Source organism: Chiloscyllium plagiosum, unplaced genomic scaffold, assembly GCF_037043375.1.
Source record: "Chiloscyllium plagiosum isolate Xiang-an unplaced genomic scaffold, Cpla_swu_hap1 HiC_scaffold_18, whole genome shotgun sequence".
Taxonomy (NCBI): Eukaryota; Metazoa; Chordata; class Chondrichthyes; order Orectolobiformes; family Hemiscylliidae; genus Chiloscyllium; species Chiloscyllium plagiosum.
In genome coordinates, this window is record NW_028270156.1 from 20,150,648 (window position 1) to 20,167,634 (window position 16,987).

Here is a 16,987-nt window from a genome sequence, read left to right on the forward strand (position 1 = left end):
AGAAGAACTTCACGAGAATGGTCCTAGGAATGAAAAGCTCAACATATGAGGAATGTTTGAGGACTCTGGGTTTATACTCAAAGGAGTTCAGAAGGATGAGTGGGATCTAATTGAAACTTACAGAATACTGAATGGCCCGGACAGAGTGGATGTTGGGAAGATGTTTCCATTGATAAGAGAGGTTAGGACCCAAGGGTATAACCTTAGAGTAAAGGGAAGACTTATAGAACAGAGAAAAGGAGAAACTTCTTCAGTCAGAGAGTGGTGAATCTATGGAATTAATTGCCACAAAAGGCTGTGGATACCAGGTCATTGAATATATTTAAGTCAGAGATAGAAAGGTTCCTGAGTATTAAGGGGATCAAGGCTTACAGGGAGAAAGCTGGAGAATGGGATTGAGAAACCTATCAACAGACTTGATTGGCTGAATGGCCTAATTTCTGCTCCTTTATCTTACAGTTTTATGGTTTTATATCGTCAAGATTTGGGATTTGAAGCTCAGTTCTAGGTTGTGCAGGACACTGAAATAGTGTTCATTGTTATATTATCTCAGTGAGTAATTGGCAAAATATCTGAAGAAGGTGGCTTTGCATTTTTACTTTTCCAAATTTAAGGGCATTTTGGCTCATAATTAAATGTGTAGTGTATAATATAGCAGCATTGAATCGTGAAGTCATGGAATCAAAGGACATGGTGGAGAGTTGGATAAGGGGCCCAAAACTATTCACACTACTCTAGCTGTGGTCTGACTAGTGCCTTATATTATTTTAATAAGGCTTCTCTCTTTTTATAGTCTAATCCCTTTGAATTATAGGTCAAAATTCCATTTGACTTCTTTATTCACTTCTGAACTTTTTTACAGTACTCGTTTTTTTTATGATTATGCATGAGGATTCCCAAACCCTCATGTGTTGTAGCTTCCTGCATTCTTTGTCCATTTAAATAATATTCAACTCCTCTATTCCTGCTAAGGAGAAAAACCTCACATTTTCTCACATGACATGACATGTGCCAAATTTTTGCCCACTTGTTTAACATTGCTATATCTTTCTTTCATCACTTACCTTCTCAATTATTTTTGTGTTATCTGCAAGCTTGACTTTGGTACATTCATCTTCATAATCCAAACCATTAACTTATATTGTAAATAATTGTGACCTGTGCACTGATCATTGTGACATTCTGCTAGTTACAGGCTGCCATCCTGAAAATGCCCCCATATCCCAATTCTATTAGTTTGACTTGTTCTCCTGGAGGCCTATTTAACTTCAATTTCCCTCTTCCTCTTTAGATTTTTAAATACGTTCTTGCTGTCCATATTGGCACTACTTGCAAGTTTATCCTCCATGTTTATCTTCTCCCTCTTTGATTTTTGGGCCATTTTTCATTGGTTTTAAAACTTTCTCAATCGTCTGCCTTACTTCTAATTTTCACCACATTGTATGTTTCTTTTTCTTTCAACTTGATATTATATCTAACTTCCCTGGTTAACTAAGATTGGCTTTTCCCTTTCCTATGAACATTCCTTCACATTGTGATATATCTTTCATTGAACCATGAACTATATGTTTCCTCAACTATTTTTGCTGCTAAACCCCTTTTCCCAGGCTACTCCAGTTAGCTCTGCTCTCATTCCTTTGTAATTACCCTTATTTAAATTTAGCACGGTTGTTTCTGACCCACATTCCTCCCTTTCAGACTGATGCTAACTACTAACATATTATGGTCACTATTTCCTAGGGTATTTCCCTCATGCTACTGATGGTTGCACTGAGGACCAGTACAAGAGTTAAAAATTGGACAACATAAAAGATGGAATCCTAGGGAAGAAGGCAAAATTATTTATTGGAGATGTTTAGGCTGCATTGGAGCCATATTAAGGGAACACAAGAAGCAGTGAGATCATCTGAGTTTCATGTCAGGATTAACACATTAACAAAGACAGAAAAAATTGTGTTTGAAGTTTTATTCTTTCATGTTTTGCCTAAACTAACTATGAAAGGAAAAGCAATGAGGAGGTTAGAATACAGATTTTCAAAAAAAGAGGCCAAATTCTATTAAACATCATCTTCATAATCAGATTTTCAAATTTACTCAATAGATTAGATTGCCTACAGTGTGGATACAGGCCACTTGGCCAACAAGTTGACACCAACTCTCCGAAGAGTAACCCACCCAGACCCAATTCCCTCTGACTAATGCACCTAACACTATGGACAATTTAGCATGACCAATCCACCTGACCTGCACATCTTTGGATTGTGGGAGGAAACCAGTGCCCACCCACACAGACACTGGGAGAATGTGCAAACTCCACGCAGATATTTGCCCGAGGCTGGAATCAAACCTGGGTCAGTGCTAACCAATGAGCCACCGTGTTGCCTATGTACTCATCACTGGTTCCCCAAGCTTAAATCTATGACAAATTCCACTGCCTGCGTCTTTTGCTCCAAACTTTTCTGTCTCCTTATTTTTACATATTTCATGACAAAATCTTCAGTTTTAGTTAGTGATGCCAGCAGTGATTCCTGAAGAAGGGCCTGTGCCCGAAACGTCGAATCTCCTGTTCCCTGGATGCTGCCTGACCTGCTGTGCTGTTCCAGCAATAAAGTTTCAACAGCAGTATGTCATACCAGCATTCTTCTGTGTACCCTCTACACTTAATTCAATGTGAATATGTACTTCACTCTGTAAACCTCAGTACAAGCTCAAAGAATAGTGTTTCATTTTATACTTGGAGACTGTGCAACTTCTGGGAGTCAACATTGAGTTCAATAACTTCACAGCATGATTTCATCCTTCCATGTTTTTCAACCACCCCGGTCCTGCCAATTCTCCTCTACTTTCAGCACTTATTCAATTTCTCTTCTGTCCTGGCCAACTATCGATAATCCACTTGTTCACCTTTTCTTTTCATCACTGTCTCTCCTGCTCTCTGGGCTCTATCTCCAACTATCTGCTCACCTGTCCCCCAACCCATCACCCGTGCCCCCATCTTCAGCATAAATACCACATTTTCCCTGCTGCTATCAGTTCTGATGAAGTGTCACTGGACCTGAAACGATAACTCTGCTTTCTCCCCACAGATACTGAAAGACCTGTTGAGTTTTGCCAGCAATTTCTGGTTTTGCTTCCAAGACCTCTGGTCTGTAGCACTAGAGACTGATTCAGTTTCTCGCATATTTCCCTCATGCCTTCTCCGAGCTTATCTTGGCCCATGAGAATGACCACCTGCTACCTGAACCCTGTCCCCATTAAACTACAGACCACCAACTGGTTAAAGTCCTTTTTATGGAAGGTGGGCATCCTTGTCAAGTCCAGCATTTATTACCCTTCCTAATTGCCCTTTAATTGAATGGCTTCCTCAGTCATTTCAGGGAACAATTATGAGTCAATCAAATTGCTGTGGGTCTACAGTCACACATACGCCAGACCAGATGAGGGCAGAAGATTTCCTTCCCAAAAATATAATATACTGAACCAAATGGAGTTTGACACAACTCACCATTTCATGATATGAATACTGATATTATTCCTTCTCTTTCTCAACTTCATTCTGCCCCTGGTGACATCATCCAAATGCAAGTCAATATTCACATATAACTCTGATGACATCCAGTTCTATTCCACTATCACCAACATGTTCACTTTTTCTTGTTAGTTTGGTCTGTTTGTTTGACACCCAGTGCTGGGTGAGGGGAAACTTACTCCATTCCGTTTGAGCCATTCTCTTTGGTCTCCTTAAAAGTCATCATTCTAATCCATAGCTATTGATTCTGTTCCTCTCGTTGACAGTTATGAGGTTGGAACAAATCGTTAATGATTTAGGTGTCATATATATGACACCATGAAATCCACCCATTTCCACCTTGATAATACTATCTCTTCCTAAGCTCATCTATGGCGGGGCCCCATATTTATGCCTTTGAGACTGGGGACTTGAGCGTTCCAAAACACTCCTGAGCAATCTTGAACATGCCAACCTCTGAAAACTTGACCTCACCCAAAGCTTATTGGTCATGTCCATTCTAAGTTCTATTCACCTATCATGCCAATGCTCATTGGTCTCTGAGAGTTTCCAGTTAAGCAATGACTCAATTTTAAAATTTCATCCCTTTTTTCCCCCATATCCCCCATGGGTTTGTTCTCCTCTAGCTCTGTAACTTGTGTCCCTTAAATTCTGGCCACTTCACCATCTCCGATTTTATTGGCTCAACCTTTGTTGGCTGTGCCTTTACTTGTTAATACTACAAGTTCTGGGATAACCACTGCAAACCTCCCGGCCTCTTTCTTTTCTGAGGAGGATCCCATAATGAATTACATGAAATATGTACACCAATACAGCCAGTGATTAGGAAGGCAAACATTTATTGCAAGAGGAATGGAATATAAATGAAGGAAATGTTATACTTCAGCTGTGCAAGGCATTGGTGAGATCACATACCGAATATTATTTTCAATTTAGCTTTCCTTGTTTGGAAAAAAATATGCAGCAAGCCAAAATGAAGGGCCTGTCCACAAATCTGTGTTAACCAGCACATTGAAATAGCTGAGGAAGCCTAATATAATCTGACTGAGTGCAGTTGCAGGCTATGTAAAAATGAAACAAATAAAAAGACAGTGATGCCGTAAATTTGAGAAAAATGCTTCTGGTTTTCACTTTTTCAGGTTTCACAATGCACTTTGTATAATAGAAGACAGTGGAAAGTAGTCGATCTTGACCCCACTGAGAAACTCAGTAATCTTTTGCTGCTTTGTGGGCAGATGAATCTGCCATGTTAACACTGCAGTCAAACATATTTTCTCTATTGTCATGCAGCTGTGTGAAATCTCAGAGCTTCTCTCTTGTCTTCAGCTAGGGAAACATGCGGCTGAGTGGAAAGGCTCTTTAGAGTCATCAGTGATCGTCTTCACTTTCTTCCACTGGCACATTTTGTCTACTTTCCAGATCTGTCTCTCAAATTCTGGAGTCCAGGCACCTTGGACTTCCCAATCACATCTATTTGGGGCAGCACAATGGCTTTGTGAACCCAGGTTCACAGAGGTGGGAGGCCAATCTGGGTGGGATGCTCTTCAGAGGGTCGATGTGGACTTGATGGGCTGAATGGCGTGCTCCCACACTGTAGAGATTTAATGATTATGTATTGGTGCAGATATATGAGGGACACATTCCTTGTTTTAATTTCCACCATGACACATTTCATCTTTAAACATTAGGGAATAATCTGATAGAAGACAGGAACGGTCCAATTCTCTTCAAGTTTAAGATGACTCTTGGTGCATATTCATTCAGGGTATGGGTGAGACCATTTGGTTTGCTGTGATTTCACACTCTGAAAGAGGGTGAACTCGCTCTGTTCCAATTAGTCAGTACAATCATAAGATGAACATTGACCAGAGTTACCTGTCTCAAGCTGTGGTTTATTATGCACAATCTTTTACCGGAATTCCAAGTCTGCCGATGGGAATAGCTGCCAATTTTGGCAAAAACGGAGTTTCCAGTTGTGCAAATTTCAGTTTCTGTTGATTTCACTGTATTTGCTTTTGGAGAAGTTCATAGCAGGTTTAGTCAACCCATCCTTGAGGTGAAAAGGATCACCTCATGACAAAAGGTTGCAGAGGTTAGGCCTTTACCCCTTTTAGTTTGGAAGAATGAGAGGTTCTGACAAATGATCCTGAGGAGATGAGATGGGATGGATACCTAAAGCATATTTCTACTTGTGGGGAGAAATAAACTGGGGGATGTGCTATAAGAATAAGAGGTTTCCCTTTTAAGATAGAGATGAGGGGATTTTTGTTTCTTTTCCCTGCACTTGCTGGCTTATCAAGTTAGGCAGAATTTTGATAGACAAGGGAGTTGAGGCTTTTGGCATGGTGCAATAGGAAAGTCAAGACGAGACCACAACCAGATCAGCCATGACCTTATTGCATCATAGAGTTTGTACAGAACAGAAAGAGGCCTTTCATCCCATTGTGTTCACCAATTCACCAAGCTAGTCTAACCCAATTTTTAAGCACTTGGCCAATTGCCTTGCAAGCTATGACAATCCAAGTGTCCCTCTAAATATTTATAGAGTCAGAGATGTACAGCACAGAAACAGACCCTTCGGTCCAACTTGTCCATGCCAACCAGATATCCCAACCCAATCAAATCCCATTTGCCAGCACTCGGCCCATATCCCTCCAAACCCTTCCTATTCATATACTCATCCAGGTGCCTTTTAAATGCTGTAATTGTACCAGCCTCCACCACTTCCTCTGGCAGCTCATTCCTACACGCATCACGCCCTGCATGAAAATGTTGCTCCTTCGGTCCCTTTTAAACTTTTCCCCTCTCACCCTAATCTATGCCACCTAGTTCTGGATTCCCCCAACCCAGGGAAAAGACCATATCTAGTGATCCTATCCATACCCCTCATGATTTTATAAACCTCTATAAGGTCCACCCCTCAGCCTCTGATGGTCCAGGTAAAACATCCCCAGCCTATTCAGCCTCTCCCTATAGCTCACATCCTCCAACCCTGGCAACATCCTTGTAAATCTTTTCTGAACCCTTTCAAGTTTCACAACATCCTTCCAGTAGGAGGGAGATGAGAATTGTACACAGTATTCCAAAAGTGGCCTAACCAATGTCCTGTACAGCCACCACATGACCTCCCAACTCCTGTACTCAATATTCTGACCAATAAAGGAAAGTATAAATGTCTTGAGGTTTCCTGCCTCTACCACCCTTTTGGGCAGGGTTTCTGAAACTCACCACCCTGTGATAACTGAAAGTTGAGAGAGGCACAGAGGGCCAAATGGCCTACTCCTGTCCTGCTGCACTCCAATGTTTTATTCTTCATGATGTTCTTTTTTTAATAAAAAGGATCTACCTCCAGCTTTTTAGCATGTACCCTGACACCTCATAATGTGACTGCTGCCAGAATGTCTTTGGTCACACTCCAACGAAGCGCGCATTTTACAGCGCGACGAAGAAGCTTTCCAAATCCCAGTTGTTGTTGTGGTTGTTCCTTTCTCCTCTTCCCCCTGCAAGCACACGATGAAAACAAAATTGCTCCAATTCGACATTTTTTTCTGAATGGCATCCAATTTCGAAAGACTATGTCGCTTTCCCCCACTCCCCACCCCCCCCCCCCCCCAAAAAAAAAGTACCTTCCTTTCCTTTTCCCCGACCCTTCACTGCACCACTGTATCTCTGCCACACCGAGTCAGTCCTGCGGGTTCCCGAGTGACTAAAGTGACTGACTGAGGGAAGGAATGGGGAAGGTGGACAACACGCGGCTCTGAGGCAGCAGTCAATCCCCGCAGTCTAAAATAGCCGGACCCGGGGAAGTTCGAGCAGCAGGAGCGCTGACTCGGAATCCCTCTTGTAGCGTGCAGTGTCAAAAAAAGCCCCTTTCAGTAACAACAGCAGCACAAAGACTTGCTCACATTATCAGCGAGGTGGCAGTAGCGGCTCGGTGTTTGTGAGCCAGGGAGAGAGAAAAAATACTCTTTTGCCTGACGTCAAGTGCTAATACAATTGACCAATCAGTGCTAAGATGATGGGAGGTAATTGGGTAATTGCATTTTTTTTCCATCACACAAGGAGAGACTGGGAAAGAAAGTGAGTGAAATGGGAAAAAAAATATAGAGGAAAAAAAAGGGAGTGCAGGTTGGTAACTGTGCAAAGTGCATGAGGATTTAAGACCGGATCAGAGCACTAGAACCTGGATTTCAATTATTTTTGTGACTATATATATATATATATATATATAATATATAAAAAGTGGAAAACCTGCCGGACTGAAATTTCACCGTTTCGATACTGAATGTGGTTGTAGGAAGTGAAGATTTGGTTTTGCAACTCTTCTGGATATTTCTCTCCTCCCATCCACCCACAACCCCCCTTCCCTCTTCCCATTTCCTCACCCTCGGGGAAAAAAAAAACTCATTCACATCTTAAAAGTGTCAGCGAAGACGATTATGTACAGAGGAGAGATCAAGTTGTCTGGCTGCGAATGCTTTTGAGACAAGACTGCCAAAGAGATCGGGTTGGGGGGTGGAGGTGGGGGGAAAGTGTCGTGCGTAAAGGGAAATAAAAGGGGATTTTAAGGGTAGTGTTGAATTCCCGTGTTTCTGTCTCTCTCGATGCCAAGATAGAGAGAATGAAAAAAAAAGGAATGATGGGAATTAGATTGCTCCATAGCTAAAAAAAGAGAAGGGGGTGGGGGCAAATTGGAATAAAGATCTCCGCAGTGGGTTGGTAGTGAAAAGCTGTGGGATACGGTACTAGAGGCTGGAGATTCAATGGAAAAAAGGTGGGAGGTTGGGAAGGCGGGGGGAGATGGAATTCAGGGTAGCAGTGGGCGATCTGATGTCTGATAGTGAGATGATGGAAAGAGGGAAAGATTTGAGAAGAGGCAAAAGGAACACTTACCGCACTGCTCTGTGATTGGAAAATATAATCAGTTCCGTGGAGGAGAGAGAGAAAAAAAGTTATTCCAGGAGTAACATTTTATTTTTGCATCTTTTTTTTCGTGAAAAACAAAATAAACAAGAAGAGCTTTGTTGGGATTCAGAAACGAAGCGGCTTGAAAGAGCTTTTGATTGATGGCGTGATACACACACATAAAATCACCTCCTCAGTTTGTAAAGGGAGAGGGGGGAAAAAACAAGATGATTTTTCTTGTGTTTCCAAAATAAACCGGACGGAAAAAAAAAGAAGTGGAGATCGCAAGAGGAGGACAAAGATTTTGCCTTATGGTTTGGATATTCCTGGGAAAAATGTCTTGGCGGAAATTGATTTGAAATTGCAGATGTGCATTTCTGGTGAGAGCAGAGAGAGAAACAAAATTCTGGGAACTACGTCGAACACCAGGAGTCGGGACCAGGACAAAATAATCTGTGAGTTCGGCTCGAATTTTCTGATTGTGAAGTTCTTTTTTTTTAAGTTTATGCTCTCATTTAACCTCCCCACCCCCTCCGAAATGGAGAATTGAAATAAAAGCTCAGTTTCATTTTCTGAAATTCTACGCTTGGCTTCGGTTTGTCAACTACGGTGCAGGACGGAGGGATTTACTTTTCTCTCCGGGTTGCCGCTGCTTTACTGCAGTTTCTTAACGAGCTGCAGATAATGAGAGCGTTGGCTGTGCCGAAGCCGGCTTTTTAACTCTCTTAGCGCGTGTTCGTACCCATCTAGCGCCGGCTTTGGATAGATATCATCCCATTAAGCGTTAATGCAACAAAATAGCCGGCAAGCAATCAGTGACTCCACACATTGATTAAAGTAGCCCCATTATTTGGAAGGTTGCATATGAACGGTTATATTTTCCATCCTGATAAGCAGCTAAACATGAGAATGTGCTGATACGAATTATTGTAAGATGCGTGGATTTGGAGGTTGAGCTGCGATACACGTTCAGTTTTAAAGAAACCATTCCTCCCCCCCGTTCAGCCTTCAGCATTTCCCGGTCAGTTGGCATCAACACTCGAATGTAAATTGTCTTTTTATCACACAGCAATGTTTTCAGATTATTTGCGCTCATAGTGTACTCAGATGGTGATAAACAAACATTCTGGGGAAAAAAAGGCAATGCAAGAGAATCTGACATTTCAGCGGTCTTCCATGTATTTTGATTTCGGTTTACATACACACTGGCTGCTTCCCCAGATCAGTTTGGCAGGCGTGTGAAAGAGAAATACTAATAAAAGGCCTTTATTGGCAAGGACTGCTTTCTAGTTAATGAAGAATGTACCAGTCATAGAATGCAGTTTGTCCCAAGTCCTAGCCACAAGTAAATCTATTGTATTTCCTGAATTATGTCGTTAATAAAAAAAGAGGGTCACTGATACCCATTAAGCAATGTTCTATCTTTTCAACTTTTGCTGTATTTCGAGATTGAGAATGGCATGAACACTTTGTTCAGAGATAGTTTGTGATTTGTGACTAATATATTTATTAGCAAATGCTAAACTCCACATCTATGAAAGATTATATATTAAAGTAATACTTGGCAATAATTATATTTGACAGCTCAACTCATCAGATTTCAATGCGATTTTTTAAAATTTCTGATACTTTGAAATATTTTAAAAACTTGATATCTCAAATTGGAGAGAGCTAAAATATCTGTATTTTGTTGCACATTTGTCAGTTTTAAAGAATATGGTTGACATTTTCCTTAATAGACAAATCCCTTGTCTATTGTAAATGTTGTTGCTACTGTGGTTTATCTTGCAGTTATTTCACAAGTTATTCTGCTTTTAATTATTAAGAACTTGACTCATTTTAGTTCATCTGTCTGATAAGGATAACAACAGTTAAGGTATAAAATACTGTATGTGCTTAATGATTTCTTTTGGTCATTGTATATTACTGAAAAGAACAGAACTCCATTATGAAAGAAATTTAAAGATATAATTAGTCAACATTTTCTCATCATTATTCTTGAAGCTACCTTGGGGAGCAATCTAGTAATGGCATCTGTGTTTTCTCATACTTCAGTGACATTACAGGACAATTTTCTGTCTTGTTACTAAAAGGCAACAATTTCTTTGAACTTCGAGACTAACTAAATTAGCACTTGGTTGCCTGCATGTGTGCAAAAGGAATATGGTACAGTTCAATTTGGTGATGTCCATTTCATTCATCTTGTTTGACTATATTATAGCTACCCTTCTGTGCTGTTAGGGTATTCAATGTAATTTATCAGTAGATCCTCATCTCTGTAATACATCTGTCAGATTTCTAGACTTCCTTGGTCTGTTAATACTCAGTAAAGTGCAATTTTTGTTTTTAAAAAAAAGACCTTTTTTGGGCAATTTCCATGCAAAGCCCAGGTGCAAATTGTGATTGATTCCACACTGCCCACAGTGTCACAATTCAGTCAGAGTAAATTAACCTTGTTAACCTTCTTCACAATAGTGTCGTCAAAACTGAGACTTAAGGGATTCCACTAAAGAAAGCTTGAATTGTGGAAGTTTTTGGTTTCAATTGTAATTTATAAGCTGGATTTATTTTATTTGAAATTCTCTTCAGAAATTTGTTTGACCGATGGGCTTCTTTTTCTGATTGACAGTTTTTCATGAAGTATATCATGAACTTGAATCTTCCCTCGAATTGGCATGCTTTTGAAATTTCTTTGAAGCAGTGGAGACAATCTGGAATGGGAGCTATATATTTTGGGTATTATCCCATCCTTAATTGTACAGTTATGGTGACAGCTTATTCAGAAGCCTGGAAGTGTCAGTGACCTGAATAAAATATACCAATCTTAGCAGCTTTTAACCTCTAAAGATAATGATATGCTGGCATCATCATTGTCAAGTGATTAAGGGAATACCATTGAATGAGGTGTGGTGCTTCTACCATTTCTGGAATAATAAAATACCAAAACAACTACTAATGAAATAATTGGCAGGAGTGTTGTGGCCCAATGGGCAGAGAAATGATGCAGATGAATTGTATTGCATCAGATCAGCCATTGTGTGGTTTCCCATTGCCTTTATGAATGGCAGCAATCATGAGCATAGCATATAAGTATAACATAGCAAAGATAAGTGGGAAAATGGAGGACTGGGAAGCTTTTGAAGAATAACAGAGGATTACTAAGAAGGAAATACGCAGAGAAAAAAATAAGGTACAAAGGTAAACTGGCCAATAATATAAAGGAGGATAGTAAAAGTTTTTTTAGGTATGTGAAAGGCAAAAAAATTGTTAAGACTAAAATTGGGCCCTTGAAGACAGAAACAGGGGAATATATTACGGGGAACAAAGAAATGGCAGAAGAATTGAATTGGTACTTCAGATCTGTGTTCACTGGGGAAGACACAAGCAATCTCCCTGAGGTAAAGGTGGCTGAAGGACCTGAACTTAAGGGAATTTATATTTGCCAGGAATTGGTGTTGGAGAGACTGGTAGGTCTGAAGGTTGATTAGTCCCCGGGGCCTGATAGTCTACATCCCAGGGTACTGAAGGAGGTGGCTCGAGAAATCGTGGATGCGTTGGTGATTATTTTCCAGAGTTCGATAGATTCGGGATCAGTTCCTGCGGATTGCAGGGTGGCTAATGTTGTACCACGTTTTAAGAAAGGTGGGAGAGAGAAAACAGGAAATTATAGACCAGTTAGTCTGACCTCAGTAGTGGGAAAGATGCTGGAGTCAATTATAAAGGATGAAATTACAACACATCTGGATAGTAGTAACAGGATAGGTCAGAGTCAGCATTGATTTATGAAGGGGAAATCATGCTTGACTAATCTTCTGGAATTTTTTGAGGATGTAACTCTGATGATGGATGAGGGAGATCCAGTAGATGTAGTGTACCTGGACTTTCAGAAAGCTTTTGATAAAGTCCCACATAGGAGGTTAGTGAGCAAAATTAGGGTGCATGGTATTGTGGGCAAAGTACTAACGTGAATTGAAAGTTGGTTGGCTGACAGGAAACAAAGAGCAGTGATAAACGGCTCCCTTTCGGAATGGCAGGCAGCGACCAGTGGGGTACCACAGAGATCAGTACTGGGACTGCAGCTTTTTACAATATATGTTAATGATATAGAAGATGGTATTACCAATAACATTAGCAAATTTGCTGATGATACTAAGCTGGGTGGCAGGGTGAAATGTGATGAGGATATTAGGAGATTACAGGGTGACCTGGACAAGTTAGGTGAGTGGGCAGATGCATGGAAGATGCAGTTTAATGTGGATAAATGTATGGTTATCCACTTTGGTGGCAAGAACAGGAAGGCAGATTACTACCTCAATGGAATCAATGTAGGTAAAGGGGCAATACAGAGAGATCTGGGTGTTCTTGTATACCAGTCAATGAAGGTAAGCATGCAAGTACAGCAGGTAGTGAAGAAGGCTAATAGCATGCTGGCCTTCATAACAAGAGGAATTGAGTTTAGAAGCAAAGAGGTTCTTCTGCAGCTGTACAGGGCCCTGGTGAGACCACACCTGGAGTACTGTGTGCAGTTCTGGCCTCCAAATTTGAGGAAAGACATTCTGGCTATTGAGAGAGTGCAGCGTAGGTTCACGAGGTCAATTCCTGGAATGGTGGGATTACCTTACACTGAAAGACTGGAGCGACTGGGCTTGTATACCTTTGAGTTTAAAAGTCTGAGAGGGGATCTGATTGAGACATATAAGATTATTAAAGGATTGGACACTCTGGAAGCAGGAAACATGTTTCCGCTGATGGGTGAGTGCCGAACCAGAGGACACAGCTTAAAAATAGGGGGTAGACCATTTAGGACAGAGATGAGGAGAAACTTCTTCACCCAGAGAGTGGTGGCTGTGTGGAATGCTCTGCCCCAGAGGGCAGTGGAGGCCCAGTCTCTGGATTCATTTAAGAAAGAGTTGGATAGAACTCTCAAGGATTGTGGAATCAAGGGTTTTGGAGATAAGGCAGGAACAGGATACTGATTAAGGATGATCAGCCATGATCATATTGAATGGTGGTGCAAGCTCGAAGGGCAAAATGGCCTACTCCTGCACCTATTGTCTATTGAGCGGAGAGACCCAGAAGGCCACTCAATTCTGAGAAACATCCAGTTAAGCCTGTTTCCAAACCTCTTGACAGTTCATTGAAAGCTAGTCCATCTGTTATGGGAACGCATCAAATGCACACTGGATCTGGATCTGGTCAAGTTGAAGTGGCAGTATATCAAAGAATGCTGTCGTGGCAGCCCCCTTGAATGTGATGGGTTCATAACAGAGTATACAATTTCGAGTGGCCTCAGCCACTTACATTTGCCTTTGGGTGAGCAGAATTGCTGGAGAAAGTGGCTTCTGTGCACTCTGTTAGTTGAGGGGAATGCACCCTTTCAGGTGTCATGAAGCCATTACAGGAGGAAGTCTGAAAGCATTGTGAGTGCAGATCCTTTTTCTTCATGGAAGGCAACATCTGGCATACAAGAACAGGTGAAATAGGAACAGGACTAAAGGAGCACACTGCTCCACCATTCAATATGGTCAAGATGGACCTTGAACTTTATCTCCACTTTCCTGCCTGCTCTGCATATCTCACAATTTGACAAGACCAAAATCCATCCATCCCAAACCTAAGAATGTTCAGCAATAGATCCTGAAGAAGGCGTACACCTGAAATGTTGACTTCTCCACCTCCTGAGGCTGCCTGGCTTGCTGAGTTCTTCCAGCCTCCTGTTTGTCTGCCCAGTAATAGATTAAGGCATTTAATGATGAGTGCTTTATGAATGTAAGTTGTTGTAGTAATCCTTTACTTTCTTCAGCTTGATTGAGACCTTTTTCATTACGGAAAAATGGAAGAAACAAAGCATATCAAACACTTTGGTATTAGCAGCTTACATGTCACTGCCTTTGTTAAACATCACACATTTTGAATCATTTTAAATTTAAGATTAGAAATCTCTCTCATTACGTCACACCGCCTTTCTTGATGATATCACATAATAACTCACCAAGGTTCCGTTGATAGCATCTTCCAAACTCAAGACTACGAGAAGGTCAACAACATCAGATGCATGGAAATACACCAACTGCAAGTTCCATTCCAAGCCACACACAATCCTGACTTGGAAATGTATTCCAGTTTCTCACTGTTACTGGGTCAAAATCCTGAAATTCACCTCCGAGCAGAATTATGGCAGGAACAACTGCATGTGGATTGGAGCAGTTCAGTCAAACTGAATACGCAATTCTTGCCACATCAGTATGAGTGGTCATTTTGTATTGAGAAACACAGCACAAGAATACAATATGGTATTCAGTGGTGATTTTTCTGAAAACAAAATGAGTGCACAGATGTAAATTTGAAAACCACAGGAAACAGGAGACTTGAAGCATTCTAGAGATAACATTTACACCAAAGCCCAAAGAAAGGACTAAAAACACACCGCACAAACAATGACAACTTCATAGTGAGTAGTTGATTTTTGAACTGGCCAGTACAGCAATGAATCTGGGCAGTGAGTTGGTCCCAAATTACATTGTAAAAGCTGCTGGGCAGCTGGGACAACCTTCGATGCAAATACTGCACAAAGTAGGTGTAAAGCAAATACTCTTGAATGCAGTTAAGAACAATATTGGGAAGAATAAATAAAAAGCAGAAAAAGCACAGCAGCTGCATTGCTGAATTTTCACAGGAGGTAGCTTTGTACTGTTGCTACTATAAATTATCAACACGTTGATAGTCATTTTTCTCATGGTCTATGTTGCAAATGCGATCAAATTCTCTAACATGAATTGGAAGATCGCAGATGTCTTAGCCAAATTTAGGCTTTCAAAACAAAGAAAGAAGCAAAGCATTTTTTTAGATGTAGCCATTTCAAAACAGAATACGCAAGCAGTAAAATTAAAGTAGGCATTTGAGATGAGGAGCTGCACAGAGTCAACCCAACAGGTCTTTCTGTCTAGAGAGGACAAAGATGGATCGAGTGCTGTTTGGAGAATCAGCTTTCAGTCAAATCGAACTTTACAATTTATCTGGTAGAGCTGTTCCAGGATTCCAACAAATACACCCAGATAGAGTCAATGCTATAAGAAACCTCATCAAGGATATTGTTTTTCACCAACAGAAAATACAATTCCATCAATCGAAACATGAAAGGTTTAAGAGCGAGCTGTCTGATATGCAATGTGTTTCTATTAGGTGCATGCTGAAAATGGAGGGTGTAATCAGGACATGTTTGAACTCAAAATATCTACTTTTTGTTTCTAAAGAGATGTTTGAACAAGATTCCAACATTGGAAATATTTAATGCCAAATTTTAAGGAGCTAAATTATTTTCCAAGCTGGATGCCAAATATGGATATTTGTTGGTTCACTTGGCAAAGGAGCCTCAAGAAATTGTCACATTGAGAACACCAATTGGCAAACATTGCTTCGAGAGTTTAGTCAGGATCTGCTCCGGCAGCACATTTACAGAATTACAGAAAGCATACCTGGATGTGTTGCTGCTGTTATTGTGGTGCTGGACAAAACCAAAGAATAGCAAAATCAAAGTCTGCACTAGACAATATGGCAAATTAGAACATAGAACATTACAGCGCAGTACAGGCCCTTCGGCCTTCTATGTTGCGCTGACCTGTGGAAACAATCTGAAGCCCATCTAACCTATACTATTCCATTCTTGTCTGTATGCCTATCCAATGACCATTTGAATGCCCTTAAAACCGGCGAATCTACTACTATTGCAGGCAGTGCGTTCCACGCCCCTATTACTCTGAGTAAAGAAACTACCTCTGACATCTGTCCTATATCTGTCATCCCTCAATTTAAAGCTGTGTCCCCTCATGCCAGCCATCACCATCTGACCGGAGTAGACAAAGTCAGAAGTCACACAGCACCAGGATATAGTTCAAGAGGTTTAGTTGAAATCACAAGTTTTCGGAGTGCTGCTGCTTTGTCAGGTTCACTTCGTGCAGGCTAGGCTACAAGAACAACAACATGCCTACGTACCCTGACATAGATGTGGAAGGGATGTAGTGATTGTAACAAAGTAAGCCAGGTGAACGTCATACAATGAGTTCCCTGATTGGACCAAGTTAACAGCCCCAATCAGGGAGTCCTGGCTGACAGATATGAACAGGATTGTCAGAGGTTCTGCTCACCCTGACAGCTGGCTCTCAGGGAGCTGGACCGTGTCAAGTGCTATGCACTTGTAGGTAAAGGGTGACTTAGTGACAGGACAGTGGATTCTGTGCAGTTGCTTCACATACCCTTGCATGTTTATGTTAGTCACAATGGGTGAGGTAGTGGATTTGTCAGTGACTTGCACCAAAACATTGCCAATGACTTGTGATTGATTTCCTCAGTGAATTGCTTACCAATCAGTTTTATATGGAATTTTGTGGTACCAAATAACAGAGCACTTTTGCAAGAAACCTTTGGATTCAATTACCCTCTTTCTAAAATGCATCTACTTCAATGATTGTTTTCTTGACTGGGCTGTAGTACTGTAGAATTTAAGTTTCTGCTGATGAATGAACAGTGCTCTGAAAGTCTGTGATTTCAAATAAA

General features: G+C 40.9%; 1 protein-coding gene across 12 annotated transcripts in view; it reads left to right on the forward strand.

Moving 5' to 3' along the window:
• Positions 1–16,987, forward strand: part of LOC122557667 (leucine-rich repeat-containing protein 4C) — a 998,121-nt gene that overhangs the window by 880,464 nt on the left and 100,670 nt on the right. Inside the window, exon 1 of one of the 12 annotated variants that reach the window (XM_087996329.1) lies at positions 8,182–8,889. The exons of 10 other annotated variants lie outside the window; for them this stretch is intronic. The gene's annotated coding sequence lies outside the window, so the exon portion shown is untranslated. Of the gene's footprint in view, positions 1–8,181; positions 8,890–16,987 lie in introns of those variants that run through there. One more of the 12 variants, XM_043705490.2, reaches the window with a different exon arrangement.